Source organism: Brachyistius frenatus, unplaced genomic scaffold, assembly GCF_029030835.1.
Source record: "Brachyistius frenatus isolate BFR_SWC_R1_liver_20210118 unplaced genomic scaffold, ASM2903083v1 Contig_3, whole genome shotgun sequence".
NCBI lineage: Eukaryota > Metazoa > Chordata > Actinopteri > Embiotocidae > Brachyistius > Brachyistius frenatus.
The window spans coordinates 6,055,535-6,078,656 of record NW_027210602.1 but is presented as its reverse complement, the minus strand read 5'-3'; positions in this window follow the sequence as shown (position 1 = coordinate 6,078,656).

Here is a 23,122-nt window from a genome sequence, read left to right as displayed (position 1 = left end):
ATTGCAGTGCACTGACAGTACAAGAAATATTCAAACTGACTGTCACCTGCCAACCATATGTGATGAAGCATTTCAGCAGTTGCTGCTGAAACAGTGGGGAAACAGAATACTTTAGACTATTATATTGTTATTGTGTCTTTCAATTGTGTAACCTTGTAAGAGAAAATTCACAGATGAAAACCCAGATTTTTGGTACAGTTGCTTGTATATAAATTCAATTTGTTTCAATTGAAAAGACACCACTGATCGCTTTTAACAAATTAGTACCTACTTTGTATATAAACCAAGCTGATTTGCGAGAGAAATCCAAATGGGTTAGAAACGGTTTATTAGCTATGTTTCCATAATTCCTTCTCTTATGTGTGTCCAGTCCATAGGTGGCACATATTGTCCGGAAAAACGTTGGAAATCTTTCCTGGCCCCTTAGCATTTTTAAGATGGGCCTAAACCTCAGCATCTTGTCTGCTTCATTTACAGGCTATCTGACAGAGATCCAGGGTCTGACAGCAGCAGTGAAAATGTGTCTTATGTTCTATGTGTCAGGAGTCCGGTTTCCCTGTTTTGCCCCCGATCACCTCTCCTCCTGTGTCCCGTCAGTCCCCTGTCTGCTTGTTCTGTGTCCTCCTCTTCTCACCCTCACCCTTCTCGCCCCTCACCAGTCCCAGCAGATGCAGCCACTCACCCCTGATCACCAACTGCAGGTGTGCTGCATCTCCCTGATCACCTCCCGGACTATATGTACCCTGCCCCTGCACTCCTCTGGTTGTCGGTTCATTTGTTAGTCACCCGTCCGTCCTCTGTCCGTCCTGTTCCCCGTCTGTCCTGTTCCCATTCCCGTTCCTCCGGCTTCTGTTCCTCCTGTGGAGCTCCCTGTCGAAGTCACCAGTCGGTGGAGTTGGTTGGGTTTGTTTGTTTGTTTGTTTTTGTGTTGATTGGAATAAAGACTGTATTTTGGAACCGATACCCAAGTCTGTGAGCCTGCATTTGGGTCCTGGTAAACACCACCTCATGACACTATGGTGGTTGTTGTGGAGGTTTACAGCCAATTAATGATTATTCTTTGTTTGTGGGGTCATATTTTTAATGAGGTTTATTTGTTTATCAGAGGATTACAGAAAAACTACCGATATGGTTTTAATGAAACTTGGTGGAAGGGTGTTGCATGGGTCAATGAGGAATCCATTCAACTTTAGAGCAGATCTGGATCATGGCACCAATTCACAAATAATTTTCATACTTTCAATAACATTGCTGGAGGATATTTGGCCTACTCAATGTCATGCATCTTAAAATCCACTATAGATGGCTGTAAGGTTCAATGCTTCCTAAGCCATTCTAGAAATATGATGACTCAATGTCACAATTCACATTCTTGGGTAACAGTAATTCTTTGGGTTATACATGGACTTGTTCAATCTTATTACAGCAAGCAGGCATTACAGTGCATTCGTAGACAGTGGTTTCATAGGAACAAACAGAACCAGTACAATTGTGTTATCCTGAAAGTTAACGCATTGACCACTGTCCTTATTGAAGTGCCCTTCTGGTTTTATATAACTTTGCTCTATCACTGGTTAACAAAACTGCTTTTGTATTGTAGAAGCAGTTATGTCTACCAATGATGTGTTTTGGTACTAAGCTATTAATCCCTTGCTGTGCTTTGGAGGTTGTGGTCTTACATCTCTCCACACTTCATTTCAGTGCTGAATCAGTGCCAGAACAAAAGTTGGCAGAAGAGAGGGGTGAGAAGGAAAACAAAATCTTTGACTGTTTGTTGACAGTTGTTTACTCGGGGACAATGATTCAGAGGTGTTGTTTTCAGTTGATGGAGACAATTTTAATTGGCAAATAAATGGCTAGATGAGAAAAGCTAATTGTTTATATTGAAAGGAAGCTAATAGATCAAATGAGTAGTTGTTAGTTGCTCCCAGAACGGAAGAACATTCATATTTCACTCCAAAAATGTAGCAACTAAATACATACAAATATATTTTTCCTATATATTTTTCCAATATTTCCCCATGAATAAATAAGCTGCTTTAGCTTCTTGAAGCTCAACAAAGATGTTTGGTATAACATTACTCAATGCTGTCTTAAGTGATTGCTAAACTTTTGCAGAAACAAATCCAAATTACAAGTCTACATGTAGGTGTTCAAATGCAAAATGCAGTATAATCACGTGCTAAAGCATTCAAGTCAATGGCCATTTGGAATTCTGTGGTTCGCTTGGATGGAACCTTTTGTAATGAGATGAGAGGCGCTTGCAGTTCAGCACCATGGAGAGCTCCATCACAGACAAATCCCAGAATGACCTTTCAGCCAGAGAAATGTGAGACTGGATTGTCGATGACATACATTTTCATTTTGTGGCTGCTGGGAAATTACCCTGAAGCCATTTGGTGTCAACAGTAAAGTTTCACAAATTACTCTCTCACCATTTTTTTTTTTTTTTTTTTTTTTTTAAAGATTACCTATCTCAGTTTGTCCCTCTTTGAAATTCAAATTGTATTTATTTCATCTTTATACATGCACACACACATACACACAACATAAAATTGTGTTAATTCCTGTTTCATCTTTTCACATAAACACACAAGTTCACATCCCTTAGTGACGGGGAGAACGGACTCTGCCAGGGGACAATCTGTCAAAAACCGGGCAGAAAGCTGGCAGAGGATAACTGCTGGACGATCCCAGATACCAGAGGCCTGCTGCCAAGATCAAGAGAGGGAGCTGTCGGTCGAGAAAGTAAAATTGAAGGCAAGGTCTGAAGGGTAGAGAGTGTGTGACAAGGAAAGAGAGAGACCTTAGAGATAAAGAAAAGGGGGGTTGGTCTGTCACATCTCAAAACACAATCAATAGTGATGCCAGTGTGCACAGAGGACACCATGAATATACTTCGACACAACATAATTGAAGCTTGATAAGAATTCCAGTCGCAGGTGGTCATAAAAATCAAACTGGGCACCACTGGGGTGAAGTGGCTCTTTAATAGTCACTATCACTTTCTGCCATGCAGGGTTTGCACCAGTATTGGTGTAAAATGCTCTAAATTAAAATGAGTTTAACAAAGTGCAGATACATTTGACAGCAATGTATCTGTTTTCCATATTTATTTATTTCGATTTTTTTTTTTTTTTTTTTTTATTAATTGCAACGCAAAAAGACAATCCACTAAGGGAATAACACAAAGAAAATAAGAGCAGTCAATAACAATAAGAGCTGTCAGTACAGTTACAAGCTGTGTTAGGTGTTGTGCAAGTTGATGTTAATATGCTGTTGGTGTTGGTGTAGCCTTTGTGTGTGTGTGTGTGTGTGTGTGTGTGTGTGTGTGTGTGTGTGTGTGTGTGTGTGTGTGTGTGCGTGCGTGCGTGCGTGCGTGCGTGCGTGCGTGCGTGCGTGCGTGCGTGCGTGCGTGCGTGTGTGTGTGTTTGTGTTTACTAAGCAGTCAATCTAAATTCCAATTTTGGTGTGAGTGTGTTTAAATTCTGATTGTGGATATGCAAATAAAATAAAAGTAAGATAACAGGATAGATGGGATGAAGTTTGTGAGAAATGAATGCGAGATGACCAAACCGACTGAGGTTCTGATGCAAAATTTTTGATGTGGGATGATACATTTTCTATAGAGAAGTAATTTATTAGAAGGTGTGTAATGTGTATCCATCCATCCATCCATCCATCCATCCATCATCTTCTGCTTATCCGGGGTCAGGTCACGGTGGCAGCAGGCCAAGCAAGCTGACCCAGACTTTCCTCTCCCCCTCAACATTTTCCAGCTCATGTTGGGGGATCCCGAAGCATTCCCAGGCCAGACGGGAGATATAATCCCTCCAGCGTGTTCTGGGTCTTCCCCAGAGTCTCCTGCCAGTTGGGCATGCCCGGAAAACCTCCAGAGGGAGGCGCCCAGGAGGATCCTGATCAGATGCCCGAACCACCTCAGCTGACTCCTTTCAATGCGATGGAGTAGCGCCTCAACTCCAAGTTCCCTCCTGATGTCCGAGCTCCTTACCCTATCCCTAAGTCTGAGGCTGGCCACCCTACGGAGGAAACTCATTTCGGCCACTTGTAGCCGCGACCTCGTTCTTTCGGTCACGACCCAGAGCTCGTGACTATAGGTGAGGGTCGGAACGTAGATTGCCCGGTAAACTGAGAGCTTCGCCTTCCGACTCAGCTCCCTTCTCACCAGCACGGTCCGGTGCAGCACCTGTTGTACTGCTGCAGCCACACCGATCCGGCGGTCGATCCTCCGCTCCATCCTCCCCTCAATCGTGAACAAGACCCCGAGATACTTAAACTCCTTCGCTTGAGGCAGGCACTCCGTCCCCACCTGGAGGGAGCAATCCACCGGTTTCCGGCAGAGAACCATGGCCTCAGATTTGGAGGTGCTAACCATCATCCCCGCCGCTTCACTCTCGGCTGCAAACCACCCATGTGAGTGCTGGATGTCGCGGTCCAAAGAGGCCAACAGGACCACATCGTCTGCAAACAGCAGATATGCGATCCGGAGACCCCCGAACCCGACGTTCTCCTCCCCCCGGCTGCGCCTAGATATCCTGTCCATGAAGGTCACAAACAGGATCGGGGACAAAGGACAGCCTTGGCGGAGGCCAACACCCACTGGAAACGAGTCTGACTTATTGCCGAGAATACGAACACAGCTCCTACTACGGTTGTACAGAGACCGGATGGTCCATTGCAACGGGTCTGGCACCCCGTACTCCTGCAGCACAAAAACCCCCGGGGGACCCGGTCGAAAGCCTTCTCCAAGTCCACAAAACACATGTAGACTGGATGGACAAACTCCCAGGACCCCTCCAGTAGTCTTGACAGGGTAAAGAGCTGGTCCACTGTTCCACGACGAGGACAGAATCCGCACTGCTCCTCTTGAATCTGAGGTTCGACAAATGGTCGGAGCTTCCTTTCCAGCACCCTGGCAAAAGCTTTGCCCGGGAGGCTGAGTGGTGTGATACCCCAATAGTTGGAGCACACTCTCCGGTCCCCTTTTTTGAAAATGGGAACCACTACCCGGGTCTGCCAGTCCATGGGCACTGTTCCCGACCCCCATGCAACATTGAAGAGGCGTGTCAGCCAAGACAGCCCAGCAATGTCCAGCGCCTTCAGCATCTCAGGGGGATCTCATCCACCCCAGCGCCTTGCCACCGAGGAGCTTTTTGACTACCTCAGAGGCCTCTGCCAGGGATATAGGTGCGACCCCCCCCCCCAAGTCTTCAGACCTGACGATGTCCCCCGTACGAGTCAGCAGTCCCCCCTAAACACCGCTGAGAACAGCCTGGGGTAGTCCCTGCTTTCCCTTCCTGAGTCGTCCTTCTCCATGGCCTCCCCAAATTTCTGCCATGCACGAGTTTTAGTATCCGCAACCACCGCAGCTGCAGCACTTCTGGCCTGCCGGTGCCTCTCAGCTGCTTCAGGAGACCCCTGAGCCAACCAGGCCCAAAAGGCCTCCTTTTTCAGCTTGACAGTTTCTCTCACCCCCGGTGTCCACCACCGGGTTCTCAGGTTGCCGCCGCGACAGGCACTGATGACCTTCCAACCACAACGCGGCCGCGTCCACAATAGAGGCTTTGAACATGGTCCACTCCGACTCCATGTCCCCAACCTCCCTCGGGATGTGTGAGAAGTTCTTCCGGAGGTGAGAGTTGAAGACCTCCTGGACAGGTTTCTCCGCCAGACGTTCCCAGTTTACCCTCACTACACGTTTGGGCTTGCCAGGTCTTTCCAGCCGACTCCCCCGTCATCTGATCCAACTCACCACAGCGCTGCTCCTCTCTTCACCCGAGTTTCCAAGACATACAGCCGCAGATCAGATGATATGACTACAAAGTCAATCATTGATCTCTGGCCTAAGGTGTTTTGGTACCAGGTACACTTATGAGTGTATGTATAATGTGCATGGTGTTCCTTGATTGCCAGTTCATGAGGATATTTTTCTTGGCGATAGTTCAGGCCACAAGGAGTAATCTACTGTTTGTTTTCTTCAGTTTGATTGTTGATAGGTCCCCTGGTAAACAGAGTGAGGGGGGTGATGGGACGTGGCAGCACAGGATGATGGACCTAAACCCTTGTTGGGTTTATTGGTTTATGTATTAAGGTGGTGAAACAACTGAGCCTGGAGTTACTGTATATGCTTATTCTATAGTAACTTGTGTACAACTATTAACTAGATAAATTGCTGTCAATCTCTGTAACATTAGCTCTCAACTCATAATTGTAGCCTAGCATTAGTATCATTTAGTTGTTCCTGACATTGTGTAACTCTACTGAACGATTTTCATTTTACTGTCTCCCTGACAACAGAAAAAAAAAAGGTTTATTGTATTTGTGTGTGTGTGTGTAAGATCTTTACCAGTAACTATCACCTAACAAGATATTTTGGAATCCATAAAGGTCTTTATAGGAGCCTGCCTGGTTTAGATCAGTTGGTATATAAATATAGATTATATTCATAAAGTTCTCAACACTTTCTATGATGGAGAAGCACCAAGTTCAGCTGCCAACATCTTGTATGCTCTGACACCTGCTATCAGTAAGGGCAGAAGTAAAACAATCACTAATTAAAACAAACACCTCCACTAACATCAGAAAATACAGTTATTGTATAGTCATATTTTTTGACTTTTGCTTGATGTTGACACAGGTGTATTTTTGTGTTTATATTCTTGGTGAGCCTAAAAAGTTTTGCCGTCTCCTGAAGAGTTAGAAAATATCTATTCGAGTATCTCTGTGTGTTCCAGCACTGACGGTTTCAGCTAAATTATTGTCTTGTCTGTAGAAGATTCAACCTTGATTTGTCTTTCAGTTTAACCACCTGCAGTTAATGCTTTCTGGGGTGAGGAAGTGCACACATCAAGCTTACACTCACTCAATCACACACACACGTTCCTAAATTTACAGCCCACCTTAGCATACCTGAAGTAAATGAGCCAGCAAATGGAAAACAACTGACAATACCCACATGCACATCCACTAATATGTGCATACATTTCAATGTAATTATGATAAAGCAAAGACAAACTGCTCATACAGGTGCTCGGAGAAATGTAAAATCCCTAATAGTGTGAAGAGAACGAGTCACAAAGGAGCAGTTACATAATCTTACACACCCGAACTCACAAAAATGATTTTACACCTACACAAGCTTAAACGCTTTAGGTCCAACCACACAGAACATCCGAGACAGCTGGAGTGTCATCATATTTTGAGAAACTATTTCATGGTCAATTTATTCAAAAATTGAATTTAGTCACCATTGCTGTTTTGCACACGCACACTCTCACACACACACACACACACACACAGACACGCACACACACCTAACAAGCCTACACACACATAGACAATGATGCACAGTGTTATCTTGGACTGTTCTGACACAGTGATTTCAATACAATGTTTAGAATCCACTAAGACATTGTCATTTTTATCTCATTCAGATTTTCAATTATGCAAATGACAGTGAGTTTTACATTCAGGAGTAATTTATTTTACAACCTTTAGGGGACTTTCTTTTTCTAAACCAGCCACAGATAACTGGTTACAAAAGTTTCAAAATTAGGTTTCATTCACCTGCAGAAACGACATGGCACAGACAGAAAAGTCTCTGGGGGTCAGAGGAGGGGCAAGGACAGAGGTGAACCTGTACACTGGTGCGATGATCATAATGACAATGTTTAGCAGGTATAATGTTGTCTATATCTATATGTATATTTATCTATAGTGAGTATTACAAGTCTAATACCTACTCTACTTTTTACACTGGTCTGGCACCCACAAATGGCTCTTCAGCAGAGAGGCCGGCAATCGGGTGATAACTCTCTGTGGGTTTTTCACTACAAGCGTTCCATCGTCTCAAATCATTACATATGGTCATTTTATTCATTGCCAATATATTAATAAGCATATTGATTAAAGTAGCTTTAATTGAGCTTGTTATTGCAGCTTATATGTCATTATATTTTATATAACTTTCAAATTTAGGATCTTTAAGAATGACACACTTCATTTACATTCTCTCTCTCTCTCTCTCTCTCTCTCTCTCTCACACACACACACACACACACACACACACACACACACACACACACACACACACACACACACACACACACACACACACACACACACACACACACACACACACACACACACACACACACGTTAGTCTTTCTACAACTGTATTTTTCCAAGGTCACTCATTGACATAATACATTCCCCAGCCACTTACCCAAATCGTAATTGTGATTACGATTTGGGTAAGTAACTCTAACCGAAACCGAATTCTAACGTTAACCCTAAAAGCAAGTCTTAACCTTCAAATTGCCCTTTAAAGTTGTGAGGACCAGCCTGAATGTCCTTACAATGTGCGTTTCTCCTGACAAGCCAAATTGGTCCTCACAAAGATAGATGTACAAGAACAGGCACACTTTCAGACTCCACTAAAACAAAGTTTCAACCTGTGCTGATCAGTCAAAATAAAACTACTTCGAAAGAAGCCCGGAAATAATTGATGCAGAAGTCATCAGAACTTTCCAACAGAAACTCTGAGTATTTATTAAATGTCTGTGTGTTTATGGGTGTCTGTGTGTACAGTCAACAACCAGCAGACCCCCCCCCCCTTATTAAACCCCCAGTCAGTCTTTATGAAGCTCTGAGACCCCGTACAGGTCAGCAGCTGCCGTACTGTCATCTACCAAACACACAAAATACACACAGTGAGTGAAATGGTTTGTGTGTTTAGAGTGACATCACTCTAAACACACAAACCATTTCACTTTCCAAAAAACACACGGATACACACTGTTATGCGTAAACACACCAACCTTTTTCTGCTGACTCCCTGCATACACAGTCTTGGTCATGAGCAACCAATTAAACACACACACACACACACACACACGTTTTGCAGTCATCTAAGTTGATGGGCTCATCAATTTTTGAATCTGCATTGTTCATCGGACAGCAATTACCATCCTTCCCCCTTGTCATATTGCTCAACAAAAATTGGTCACACAGGGTGAATAGCTTGTTATTGCAGTAATTACATACAGTGGTTATAATTCTCCTCTCACCACTCTTGTGCTCTCTGTCAGTTTTCCTTTCTCCACTGCCTTTCTCCCTCCATTCCTCTCTATCATGTTATTTTATTATTTCTCCTCACGCTGTTTCCCTCTCTGACTGATATTGTTTTGCTGCAATCCTCATATTTCCCAGGTCTACTTATTATAAGTAACTATGGGCTTGTTTTTTTTCCGGGAGCAGCTGATTGATGGCTGCATGTTTTCTTTTTCTGCTGTGTCGAGTTGTACAGTAACCTGCACAGTGAAGCCACACAAATAATGTGTGTGAGGGACTTGAACACAAGTAATTAGGAGGGAAGACGGTCAGAAAAGGCGTCGTGTATTTTGTTGTTGCTAAGGGCAGGGTAGTCCGGGGAGCAGAAATTGGACTTTCTTTTACATTTTTAACAACCCAAATTTATATTTCAGTATTTCTTCACAGGATCAATTAAAAAGGAATCAAATATCAAACCAAGTGTGTGCTGTGGGTCATGAAGGTATCATTTTCCATAAACAGAAGACAAAACTGCTAAACGTTATCTCGGATAAAAGTCGTTTCCTCTGACCCTTTTTTCTTCCTCAATATAAGGTTAGCCATGTGTTATCATTTTATTTCATCCCGTCATGTTTGCCATTAAGTTGGAAATTGCCACTTCTACTTTTTGTGCAAAATTGGTGGTTGCTTTAAACATAAACATTTCATTTCAAATATTCAAGTTTAAAATAGAGTACAATGTCTTAAATTCTTTACAATTATAACCAGGTCACTTTTCCTGCACTCTGCTAAGCTAATGTTATAATGGGTAACTTCCAGGTATCATAACTGCCAGAGCTTATATAAATGTACTTTTTCCTCACTTAATAATACGCTCTATCTTTTTTTTTTTTTGGTTAGTTCAATCAAACGTGGTTTAGTAAAAAAAGTCATTGTTGCTTATATATTGATAGATAGCCTGAGGAAACACTGGAGCCAATATGAGTTTGATTACTCCCACAAAGTGTGAACTGTGATCACGATCTAACACCTTTTAACACAACGCCTGTTGTGTGGAATATTCAGTAAAGATTTAAGTAGAGCTGGTTGTTCTTGTCAGACTTCTGTCACAGTAGACTATCTAAATCTGGGTGTCACTGCCAAGTTGTACCTGATTCACCTTTCAGAATTACTGCAGGAAATGTGGTTGCCGGCAGTTAGTGTTTGATTAAACTGGACAGCAGGGTGATAGCATTTGGACTCTAATAGCTCTAACAAGCTGCTGTGGAGAGTCGGTGGTTTGGGGCTGGCATGTCAATCTGCAGAATCTATACCAGAAATGAGGTGGTGATAAACTCAGCAGCTATTTCTGTCATCTGGGAGAAATGCACAGATCTCTTGCACAAGTAAATAGTGTTGCTTCAAGACTGTGGAGTTTGTTGTTTCAGCCGATGTCTCCAGCCACCCTGATTTACATCGTGGAACATTTGCTGTATCCTTTTTATAAATGCAGGTCAAAAAAACTGGAGCTTGCTTCATTGCACAGTTGACTGGATTGAACCTGTGCTGCAGAGGTAAATTAGAATAGTGCTCTGAGCTTTAATGTACAGTGTGAAGGCCAATTTCTATCTGTTAAGTGTATCAGCTGAAAGCATGCAAATCCCACCCTTTATGAAGAATGATCATAATTAATATTGATTATGATTTGTAAGTATGCACTAATCATCTAGAATTGTTTGGTTTTCATTAAGTCCAGAGGCATGCAGCTGAAGAGATCCCTTTCCTGTCGCTCAGTGGTGGACTAGAATTGAACGAACCTGATTTTAGTTTGTTTGTTGGCATGGGATCCTACTGTAGTCAACTGGCTGATTCCCGGATGCATCACATAATATAATAGTTAATAACTTAATAAAGAGAACACACCTGCGATATCTTCTAAGCAGAAGGAGCACAGGACATGCAGAACATACAGTATATCCTGGGCAGGCATGCACTAAATAGTTTTGCCAAATGTTTTAAAAGAGGCAAAATTGTTTACTTTACAGTTCACTCACAATTTATAACTCAGCTTTACGTTTGGCAGCAGCTGGTACCTGAAAACCTGTGTTTAAGTTATGTTTTCTTGTCATAGTAGTACCAGAAAGCCATAACGAATAGAGAAAGTCCTTTGCAGTCATGCTTCCTCAAGAGAACAGTTTTATTAGATTAAACACAAACTGAAAAGGTCTACAACGGTGGAACTGGGGCATCAGTACTATGGAATGCTTTAATATACGGCATGTGATTCTTCAGCTCTGTTTTAAACAAAAGCCAAAAACAATATTGCTAAGCAAAGCAAGCCAAAGAGTTCACACTGTTTATATGTTCTGTAGCAAACGAAGCCAGATTAATATTTTATGTAACAGATGAAAAACCAAAAATAGGCAATCCCCGAGGTGTATCATAAGAATATCATAAAGGACTCTATTCAGACTTGCCACAAACGTATCCTTGGACTCAAGGATGGACTGGTTCGATTTTGATGGTCAAAGGTCAAAGTTGACCTCACTTAACACGTTTGTGGCCATTAATCATTTTACATTAAATTAATGTAATTTAAAAAACATTAAACATTCATGAGCTAATAATGCCAAAAAATCACAAAAATGTCTTATAGCATAACATGGTGAAGTGATGACATTTTATATCCAAAAGTTCAAAGTTCACTTTGACATCATAGTGTTCTGCAAAAGTGCTTTTTTGGCGATTATTCAATACTATAACTCAAAGCCAGAAGGGGAGACTGTGATGTTGAATTTGTGAGTGTCCTCCTTGAACCTGTGGTGATTGTATAGATCTTCTGTGCTGTCGGGTTGAAGATGTTTGTGAAACACTCACATTTTCAAACTGGTAGCCTCTTTGCAGCAACATCTATATTCTAGCATTATGTTCTGTCAATTAGTTTTATTATTATGTGAACACATGTAAGAATTCCTTTAAAGTCGTCACTACATGAGTCTGGACAGATTTGGAAGTAAACTGCTGTTAGACTGCAGGTTAGCAAAGGCATATAACCATGAGCTGGTAATTCAAGTTTAACCTGCACTTAATACCATCTGTCTTCTTGATGTTGCAAAGTTAACCTCTTGTTATTACTGTTGGGATGCTCAGTCTAACTACAGAGGTGAAGTGAAATGTAAACTGCGTTAATTACCCACTTTATCAGAAATGTCAGCAAATGGCTGCTTTGTGATTGGATTTTATTGTCAAAGAAAAAAAATCTGACCCTTGGAATCACTACATGAAGAGATATTTAGAGTTACAGCACTGCTGTGTTGTGGCAGGCAGTCTTACTCTGCGTCTGTGTCAGTATTACCAAAAAGGCTGGAGTGTGTCTGTGATCTGCGAGCATCTTCCACTGGACCCGTCTTGTTAATAAAGCATCAGCACATGGGAACTGAAGGTTCAAGCAGTGCGCACCATCAAAATAAAGAGAAAGATGTACAGGCTGCCAACATTGTTGTTCAGCTGTCTGAAACGATCATAGAAGACAGGCTGGCTATGTTTTATACAGTTTGCAACACTGCAATATCAATTTGAATGTGTGAGACATTTCTCAACACACCATGACCTAAGGTCATGTTTAGTTTTGTTGTTTTGTTTTGTGTTTTTTACCATTTTTCACTGAAGAATACCAAAATTCCTCATTTTATAGGAAAACATATAGTTGGATGAAAAGCATTGGTTCTGGTACCTTCGAAATAACTGAACAAGTATTGTGCCAACTTAAATTTTTACCTGCCAATGGCTCTGGAAAGTCGGATGATCAACAAAGTCATTACAATTAGTGTTCTGAGCATCATGGGTATCTGTACCGGCAGAGAGACACAAACATCCAAGCACTGTTTATAAAGTTGCTGCAACTGGCACTTTTGCTAAGTCTACCAGTTGTTATATGCCCTCCTCTGTAAGACATTATTTGAAATTCAGATTTGACTAAAATATGAACTTTATATTGCACTGTTAAATATTTTTTTCCATATTTGTATCTGCTTTTCTCTTTATAAAAACATATGGCAAACAAAATGGACAATTCCTCGTAATTGTATCTCTAATAATAACATACAACTCCTACCCGGTATCACATAACACACATAAATGCCTTCAGACCTGTCTTTAAGTACAAATTATATCTTTGTAACTGATATCCAATTTTAGTTTTTCATGCTTATGTCACATATCAGTAGGACCATTTATTTGCCCATGGAATGATCTAGATGAAACTCATGAGGATATTTGTCCATGTCCTGGACTCCATATCATGACTCAAAGCACCTAGCAGCTGTAATAACTCTGTTTTCCTCACCTCCGACTCAGTGAGGTTGAACCTTATGGCATGGCTGTTTCCTGTTGGTATCTTGGCTGACAGATTGGTAACTGCCTGATGGTTCAGTGACTGGTCACCAGCTGCTTGCTGGCCAGATGGCTGCTAACTGGCTGTTGGCTGGCTGACTGAAAAGCCTTCTGTTGCTGGCTGAGTATGTGACCGGTTACCTGCTGGTACCCTAATGGGCTTGTTCACTTCTTGAAGGACTTAAGAGCTAGGTACAATGAAATCAGTGTGACCCTGAAAACAAGAAGAAACTTGAATGGCTGCCGATGCAAAATGTTGTGTGAAGTGAAAACTATTACGAAAAGTCAATACATCAAATCATCAAATTTAATTATTCAAGAAGCAATAACGAAACACACTAACTATGAAAAAAGAGGCATGCTAATGTAACATTTTCGGGTGATGGTAGATGTAACATTAACGTTACTTTCAGTCAGATATCATATTTTATGTTGCTGTCAGAAGGAATTAATAAATTCCTGGATTAATGATGGGATAAATAAATATCATTGTATTCATGTTGCCTATGTTGACCAAGACAGGCAACATGATTTTAGTGAACAAGAGAGTGACGATCTTCTGATTGAGCAGCTGCTCTTGAGTGGAGAGAACAGGAAGCTGTTTCAATGCTAAGGCTTCATGAGCAGGTTCGACAGAGAGATAGTGATTCTGTTCAAAAGCCAGACTTACTGTAAATAGTCCCCTTTGATTACCTGTTGTAGCTAACTGCATAAGGATCTACTGTTTGGGGCAACTCTGCAGATAAAATGTACTACCTACTTACACTAAAATACATGTTGTATTATTCCTTCTTGAATATCTCAAAAAGTTATTTGCATGTATATACAAATTATAAAAAAATTTTAAAAAATGTCAACATGCAAAAAATTCAAGTAATTCCATGACAATATTTTCCACCACTTCACTTTCAGTTCGGCAGAGATAATCAAGATGTGTTTGCTGACCCTGGTGCTCAATATACACGGCATGCTTTTTGTAACATAACTCTGGAACCTGTATTATGAAAATATACTTTCCATCACCAGCAGTAATCACGTGGTGCCAAAACATCCAGGACTCGATCATAACTATTTCCTTGGTGTGTGGAGTTTTGTTCACTTTGTGGTAAAGAAATCATCTCTGTCTTTCTCTGTCAATATCCTCCCTGTGTGGTTCTGTCCTCTGAGAGGCTTACCATTGATTCAGTATAGATCAGTTGGGTGTTACTTGTCAACCAACTGACTAAGCACTAACTGACTCGTGCCCTTATGTATGTACACTACCATTATTGGACTTGTAGAGGAATGTAGTAAAACAGATGTGCCTCTGTATGCAGGCAGTCTTGGAAGGTAAGACAATCCTATTTATAAAAAGCTCATCCAAAATCTAAAAATGTCTCTTTCCAAGTCCCGGCAGTGGTGTGAGTTCCGTCACCGCCCAAATCGAAGGAGTCTTTCAAGGGAATTCAAGAGAAGTCGGGAATTAAGTATAAAGAGTGAGAAAGTCCATGAAGTGAGAAGGTTGGAGATGCTTAGATGGATCAGGCACAACTTTCTCTTGGACTGGTGTTTGTGTCAGAATGAAGCTTTTTTTAAGTAACGTGCCCACATAAATGTAAGATATTCAACTAACATAACATGTTTAAAGTAACATACTCATATAAAACCCAAACTGTGATCTTTTCCTAAACATATTAAAGTAGTTTTGGTGCATAAACCTAAGGCACCTTGTGCACTTCTCTGAGATGCAGGTGGGCTTTGACAAAATAGCAGTGACGTGCTGGAATGAGAGCAGCTGGAAACATGTTATTAACCGAGAAGATTTTTCTGATCATTTTCAACAGCAGATATACAATTTAGAGTTAAGATTGGGTTATGTGTATACAGTGAAATCTATAAAACTACCACATTCAGGACAATTTGCTTTTCCAGTGAGTAAAATGTAGCACCAGTTAAACCAGGAATACGTTAACCGAGGAATGATGTTAAAACTTAGGGGGTAAAAAAAAAGTTCCAGTGGAAGTAAGGAAAAATCTTACAAAAGAAAAGAAAAGTCAGAATGATAACCTGGGTCTGTTTATGAAGGGATTGATGTTACAACTGAGCTTGCAGTAGATTCTGGGACAAAATAGTAAGAGGAACAATAACATGGGCATTGACAAAGAGATAAGAAAGCAAACAAGATAGAGAATTTTGAAGGGGCAGACAGATGGGAATTGAGACAGCTAAAAAAAAAAAAAAGCCTGCATGCACAGCATCTAGAGCAGCACCTGTCTGAATCGCTGGAAGCTGTGGCTTCAATCTGCCGGGCTACTCCCCCTGTTTTCTGCCAAATGAAATCTCTGTGTGATTAAGGATAACCTGCACACTCAGAGTAGTCTTACGATCCGACAATTGTAAGGCAGGTACACACTCAGAATGACTGCCAGTAGTCTGCGATATGAAGTTCGCAGACCGAGATATATCTCGGTTCCAGCAAACATGCCAAAGTAAGACATGAACATGATGATTATACCTTCTAAACATCAGCATGTTAATGTTGTTACTCTTAAAATTCAGCCCAAACACCACTGTGCCTGAGCACCGTCTCATAAAGCTGCTCTGCTAGTTTCCTTAAGCTTCCTTTATGGCTACAGTTGAAAAATGCCATTGAGCCTTAAATGGCATGTCTTTGTAGCTAAATTGACAATTTGCTACACAGTGTAAATCCATCTTCATGAGGTGTTTTCCTTTACTTTCTTATATATAGAAGAATATATACATATACAGTACTGTGTATAATACAGAGTTGACTCCAAATGCGTTTTCATTCCAAGGATAATGAAACAATGCAGTCATTTAGAGAAGGTGAATGTTTTTTAACACTGCGGTTGTGCTGTTGTTTTTGTGGGAGCCAACTGTAATGAATGTAGAATCTCATTCAGCAGCTTTGAATAATATGCACACGCACACACACAGTCTCCTGAGTCCACAGCTCTGTGCCCTGTACTAATCACTAATGTCCACTCACCGCCTTTGTTGCTGCAACTGCCTTCCTCTGCCTCTTCTGGTTCTTGGTTGTCTTTTCTCATTTTCATCTCTTTGTTCCGCTGTTTGTTTTCCCCACACTCTCCAGCATATAACGCAACATCAGTGTTTACTTGTCATTTCCTCTTTGCTTTTAGTTTGGTCGTGTGCGTCCCCCTCTTTTAATTTCTGTAATGTTAAAAGCCTGACATATGCAGTTGAAAAGACACTGTTATCTGTCTAATGGCCTCTTACAGCATACTTGTAAGAACATAATTTATTATACATTTTATTAATAAGCCTATACATTTTAGTAGCTTTATCTGCTTCTTTATACTTTTGAAACCCTACTCATCATTTGCATCATGTTAAACAAGTATGGCTAAATTTATTATATCTTGGATTATTATATGACTTCCTGACATTGCCTTAATTACCGGTAAAGAAGCTGGTCAGGGATTTTCACACTCGAGTCGTGGGATATCATCTTCATAGTAGTCACCCAGCAACATTGTTTCAGTAAATGAGATAGTGATAGATATATATACCACTTTTCTACCTTGTGTATACACTTATGTAATGTCAGTTTTTAGTAGATGGTTCATCCTTTTAGCAAGAGGCTCATCAGCAAATGGAAAAGAACGTAGTAGCATGGCCTAAACATGTGTGTGTATGTGTTTGCGGCGCTAGTGGGGAGGAGAGGTAGCCCAAATTCAGACCCACTCCCATTCACTTTGTGAATTTATGGGCCTGGTCACGCTCCAAAATGAATAATTTCCAGGTGTTGCAACCTATTAGGTGTAGACGTCGGGTTAATTTTGAAACTGTGGGACCAGCCTTTAACCAGTTGGCATCGACCGCCATATTCGCTGAAACTACAGTACTGTTGCAACAAAATTTGGGAAAAAAAATGCTCAACTTGAACATTTTTGCACTTACCTCCATTGGTCAGTGAAGAAAACTGAAGCTATGAGCAACAGTCTGCAACATCTGGCTCGCAAGGAGAGGGACCCAAGAAAAGTAGTTGTATCGAGACCAGTTATCTTACATTTTAGCTTTCTGAAGTTTAAACTGTTATTTAATACCCTTCAGATTTTCAGTCAGTTACATTATTCTTTAAAAAACATTACTTTGTGGATGCATGTGTGCTTTGGTTCTCCTTTGCTGGTATTCTTATGTCTTACCACAATTGCTTTTTGTGCCCTTTGGTTGTCTTGTCAGAACATATACTTAGAAAATGCAATGGCAAATGTCTAGGATACATGCTTATTGTTACCGTGAACTGGACTTTTTAATACAAGTGTTAAATTAAGTAAGTACAAGTATACAGTAATGCTGTCAGGTCTTGGTATTTTTGCTTTATAATTCAGAAGGTTTTGGCCCTTTGTCATATAACCGCCTTCTTCCAAAGTCTTTCCATATGCCCTGTTGCCCTCCACTGTCCACTATAAAAGCACAAAATGCTACAGAAAATGATCATAGATCCACTGTATCTATGATCAATTTCTCCCTGTATTATTGTACAATGCTGGTGCAAAGTTGTCTGTCTAGACAGACGGCAGTCTTATTTGATTGTCCAGGGCTGACACCAAAACATGACATTTAAAGATGCGGCTGTAGCAAGCAGAAATGTGTCTTCTTATCAAAATCAATCGCAGCTTTGCTCGATCCATAATGTCACACTTTCTTTATTTGCCTTTATACGTCGGGATATCAAAATACCACCAATAAACAACAGTGTTTTAAGGTGAATTTTCTCCCTTGAAGACGGCGCCAATTCCTCTTCACTCTATATCTTGTAAATAATTGGTAAGTTACAAAAAACAATAAGTCCACAGCAAGAATGGGAGCATGTTGAAGGTCACCTGGTGCTCAAGTGTTTTTGTCTCTGTGCCACCTTGAACAACTGTGGCTGTGTTAAGGAGACAACAAGAGAAAAGTATGTGTCTGTTATGGCCTTGGCCAGGCAGAGAGGGATTGTCCTTGCTGCTGCAAGATAAACAGGAGAGGTGTTTGCTCATTGTATCCCAGTGGGATTGTATTTATCACACATGGTGTAGACCCCAAGTTGTGTAGAAACATATGCTTCGCCATGCTTGATAAATTAATCTTTGAGCAGCTCACAGCGAGCGGACATCCCTCCTTTATATGAGATGAAGAGGTCAAAGCCTTTCACAAACTTCTCACACCAGATAGTGGAAATTGAGGATAAAAACAGTTCCCCTGCGGGGGAAAATTGTGTTTCAGTCACTTGCTTTTGTCATAAAACAATTTGACAAGATAATAAAAGTCCAGATAAACAACACAGAGTGGCCAGCGACATGACATAACATAACATAACATAACATAACATAACATAACATAACATAACATAACATAACATAACATAACATAACATAACATAACATAACATAACATAACATAACATAACATAACATAACATAACATAACATAACATAACATAACAGCAGTGGACAGCACAGGTTAACAAGTGTTTGTTTAACAGTGCTATGACAAACGTGATAAAATACTGTTTGTTTTTTCTTGTAATCCAGAGAGGCTGATTCCAGAAGTCCCACGGCATTCAATCTTTCCTATCTTGATTTGACCAGAGTTGAGGTTATCACTTACAGCCTCTCAGTGTATGGGTGTGCTTCATTATCTACAAAAGTTTGTGTAATTTCTTTTCAAATATCTGATGCTGGAAGAAGACATATTTGCCTCTTCTTCAGATCTAACCATTTCAATGGGAGTGGGAAGATGTTGGGCTACAGCAGCATGTTTACCCTGTTTATCTTGCACACACCGATACATAATATAATCCTGCATTGCTCTCTATGGTTTTATGAAGTGGAGATAAGGGAGTGTGGGTCTGTCCTGAGCTACAGAAGCTAATATTCAGTTTGTGAAATCCATGTGCTTGGTAATTCTCAGGGAGGCTATGAAATTCCTACATAGCCATGTGAGGCTATCGATTGTATCTTTCTCTTGTCAATGTTTGGAAAAAAACAACAACAACAACAACAACAACAACAAGATAACGGAAGAGGAGATGTCGAAGGTAGAGGAATATGAAAGAAAAGGACAAAGAGATGAAGGTGATGATAATGTGATGATGATGAATGTAGGGGGCTGGATGGATTAGGAATGAAGAGACAGACATAAGAGACAATGAAGATAAATGCCTGGTCGATATTGACAGAATTCAAACTGAACCACTCTGAGTTTTAAAACGGTTTTAATTCAATTTTATTCAACACAGGTATCCCTCCTTCTGCGACTCTCCATAGGAACACACACAAGTCTTTGAAATGAAACAACAAAATACATCCTTTGTTCAGGTCCTCGACACAGAACGAAATGTGTTGCCTTCCACATCTGTTAAAAGAAGAGAAGCCCTCGTTGAAAAGTTTATGAATGTTATGTTGTGATAATCCTCAAACTGAGGTTGAGCAATAAATCATGGCTCAAAATAAGATAGGAGACTTTATCAATCAATCAATCAATCAATCATCATGGTTACAAAATAAATAGTGATCAAAAAAACAAACAAAACACCAAACAAACCCATGTTGACTCTTAGTTTGAAACAGAAAATGAAAGGCAGCCTTTCATTGTAAATGTTATCCAAAGGCAAATGGATTTGCTTGAGGTTCTTCCTGTAATCCAAAAGGTTTCTTCAGTTCTAGCGGGCTGTAGGGGAGCTCCAGGTTTTTTAACCTCTTGTGGGGTCGTTAACGCCTTGAGAGTCTTTGAGACTGACCTGGCCATCCTGTGAGTCGATAGGTTCAACAGCAGTCATGGGATTAATCGGTTGTGGGTCCGAGAGTGGTGTAATAGACCATTTCCCCGGTTCAGTCAGTGTTGTTTTAGAGGACTTCTTTGACTCCTCTATCAAACCATCTGTCTTCCCTGCGTGACCAAACTGTCCACATTATTGTCCTCAATGAGTATCCCTTGTCCTTCAGATGAAGCTGGACTGCTGAGTCCTGTCCTGAGGGGGCTGGTGCTGTTGTGTGGTTCCACTCATGAGGTGTTTGACTCTCAAGATGTTAACTACCCCACAGGAGGATGAAAGCCAGAGAGACTCCCCTCCAGTCGAAAACTGAAGAGACCTTTCGGTTGGGATGTCTTAAAGATTTCCAAGCAAACCCAGTTGAAGTTGGATAAAACTTGGATTGACCAGTCCAATGTTTGGTCGACCCATCCACTCACGTATTCTCCTTCCTATGGGCACTGTTTTTTGTTTTTTGTTCGAAAGCATTCAACCTTCATTTATACTCGAGAAATCATTGAGGGTGACCCTCATTTACAATGACATTGATTAATTTACAGAGCAAAGAACAAACAAAAATAAAAACACATTGGCAGTGATCACAGCAATAAGACAAGATGACAGAGTTAAAACTCTATCACAGTTGAGCTTATAGTTAACCACTTACTGTCAACTGAAGGGAGATTAGCCTGAAAGATCAATTAAAATCAATAAAACCATAAAATATGAAGGTTATATAAGAAGCATTAAAATCTAAGTTAAGTAGTTTGAGTAGATAAAACTGAGTAAAATACAGTTATATAAAAAAACGTACAAGTACATGTTTGGAGATTTAAAATCAAGCTTTGGAAATGTGTGAATGGAGCAAGTGAATTGATTTTAAGGAGATTCTGTATTTTGTTCCAGGATTCAAGTGCACTAAAGTCAAAAGCAGACTTTCTCAGATCAGTCCTAATGTGTCCTAAATGTGTCCTAAACGTAATGAGAGCCGGTTAGTGGAGCGAGTCTGATGAGGCCCGTCTGTGTCTACGAGCATTTCAGACAGGTAACGGGGCAGTTTTCCAATCAGAGCTTTATTAATAAAGAGACGCCAGTGAGTGTCACGTCTCTGTTGAAGAGAGGACCATCCAGTCGTATCATATAGAAGGCAGTGATGGGTATTGTAGCCGTTACCTGTAATAAATCTGAGGGCAGAATGGTAGTGAGAGTCCAGAGATTTAAGTGTTGAGGCTGATGCGTGTCTATAAATCACATCGCCATAATCTAGGATTGACATGAAGACTGCCTCAACAAACCTTTTCCTGCAAAACATGGGAAACATGGTTTTGTTTCTATAGAGATAGACAACCTTTTGTCTGAGTCTGTACACAAGATTGTCGATGTGAATTTTGAATGTGAGTTTTTCATCAATCCAGATGCCGAGATATGTATATTCTGTCACTCTTTCGATTGTAAACCCATTCAAGGTAGAAAACAGGTGATCAACAATATCAAATGCTTTTCACAGATCAACAAAAAGTGATGCACAGTTCTTTTCTTTTTTTTATCCAATGCTGATGCAATGTCGTTTAGAACCATAATAACAGCAGTTACAGTACTGTGGCCTGCCCTAAAACCGGACTGAAACGAGCTCAAGATGGAAGCTCTGGACAGAAATACCTTCAATTGATAATTTATTAAAGATTCCAGGAGTTTTGAAAGGCAAGGCAGTTTGGATATGGGTCTGTAATTGTTAAGATCATTCCTGTCAGCAATGTCACTGTGATAAATCCCTCATTTCCTCCAATTATATTCCTATATTTTTCTCATTCGAATATAAACATAAGTGTTTAAGGGTGCTTGCTGAACCAAGTGATGCTTGTTGGGATTACAGTCTCTAATATCCAGATATTCCAAACTACACAACTCCTGTTTGTACCAGGTTTTTTGTTAGCAATTGCTTCCAGGCAGAGATAACTCTGATGAGATATAACCATGATGACATCCCCAGGCTTATTTTGTCAGACTCCTTTTATTGTGACACAATAAATTACAAACAATACACATATTTTCATGGGCTGAGTGTGCCTTCTTGTAAGATAACCAATCTTTAGTGGCAAAATCGGTTGTGTGTCATACTCAATGATTTTTCTCTTCAACTACTACTTGTTGTCATATATATGCCCCGCCCTTAGTAATTACAGCTATTGATCTGTAAAAAAAAAAAAAACTCCTGCTGGGATGAAGTAAATTACAACAATTTTAATAAAATGGTAGTATTCAAACTTGCCTCAAAAAACACTTGCTTCAAAGGTTTCACCATCTATTTTATCCACGGAAAGTTTGATCAGCATTCCAACCTCCACATTAACACAGCAGTTTTTGGTTTTTTTTGCCTGTCAGCATTTTAGCCGATGCTTATACGCTAATAAGAATTCATTTCAGATGAGTATTATACAGATTCCTTGCTGTTAATGTTACCTGTAATCTGCCATGTGCATCACTGTTGCGATTGGAAAGTATCTTACTGCCCTCTGTTGATCATTTACATATAATTTACATACCAAAAAAAAAAAAAGCTTTTTGCACAGTGTAAGTGATAGTACTGCCTCTGGGGTGTTTCTTGTTTTCAAAGTGCTTTCTTCTCTTTGTCGCACGAGAGAGTCTCCCATGCCATGACAACCATCACTCTTTGTTCATTTTCATTACACCAGCTCTGCACGGCTCCCGGACCCAACTGTGAAAGTTTTTAGCTTTGTTTGAAGTTTACTGCTGGTCTGATTTAAGTCAGAGCTCCAAGGCAGAGTGAAGTCATGGCTGGCCTGAAAAAAAACTTTGACACAAGAGAATGATTCAAGAAAGTTTGATTTTACAAAGTTAATTTGGAGTATGTGGGTGTGTGGATGGATGGATGGATGGATGGACGGACACATGCATGGA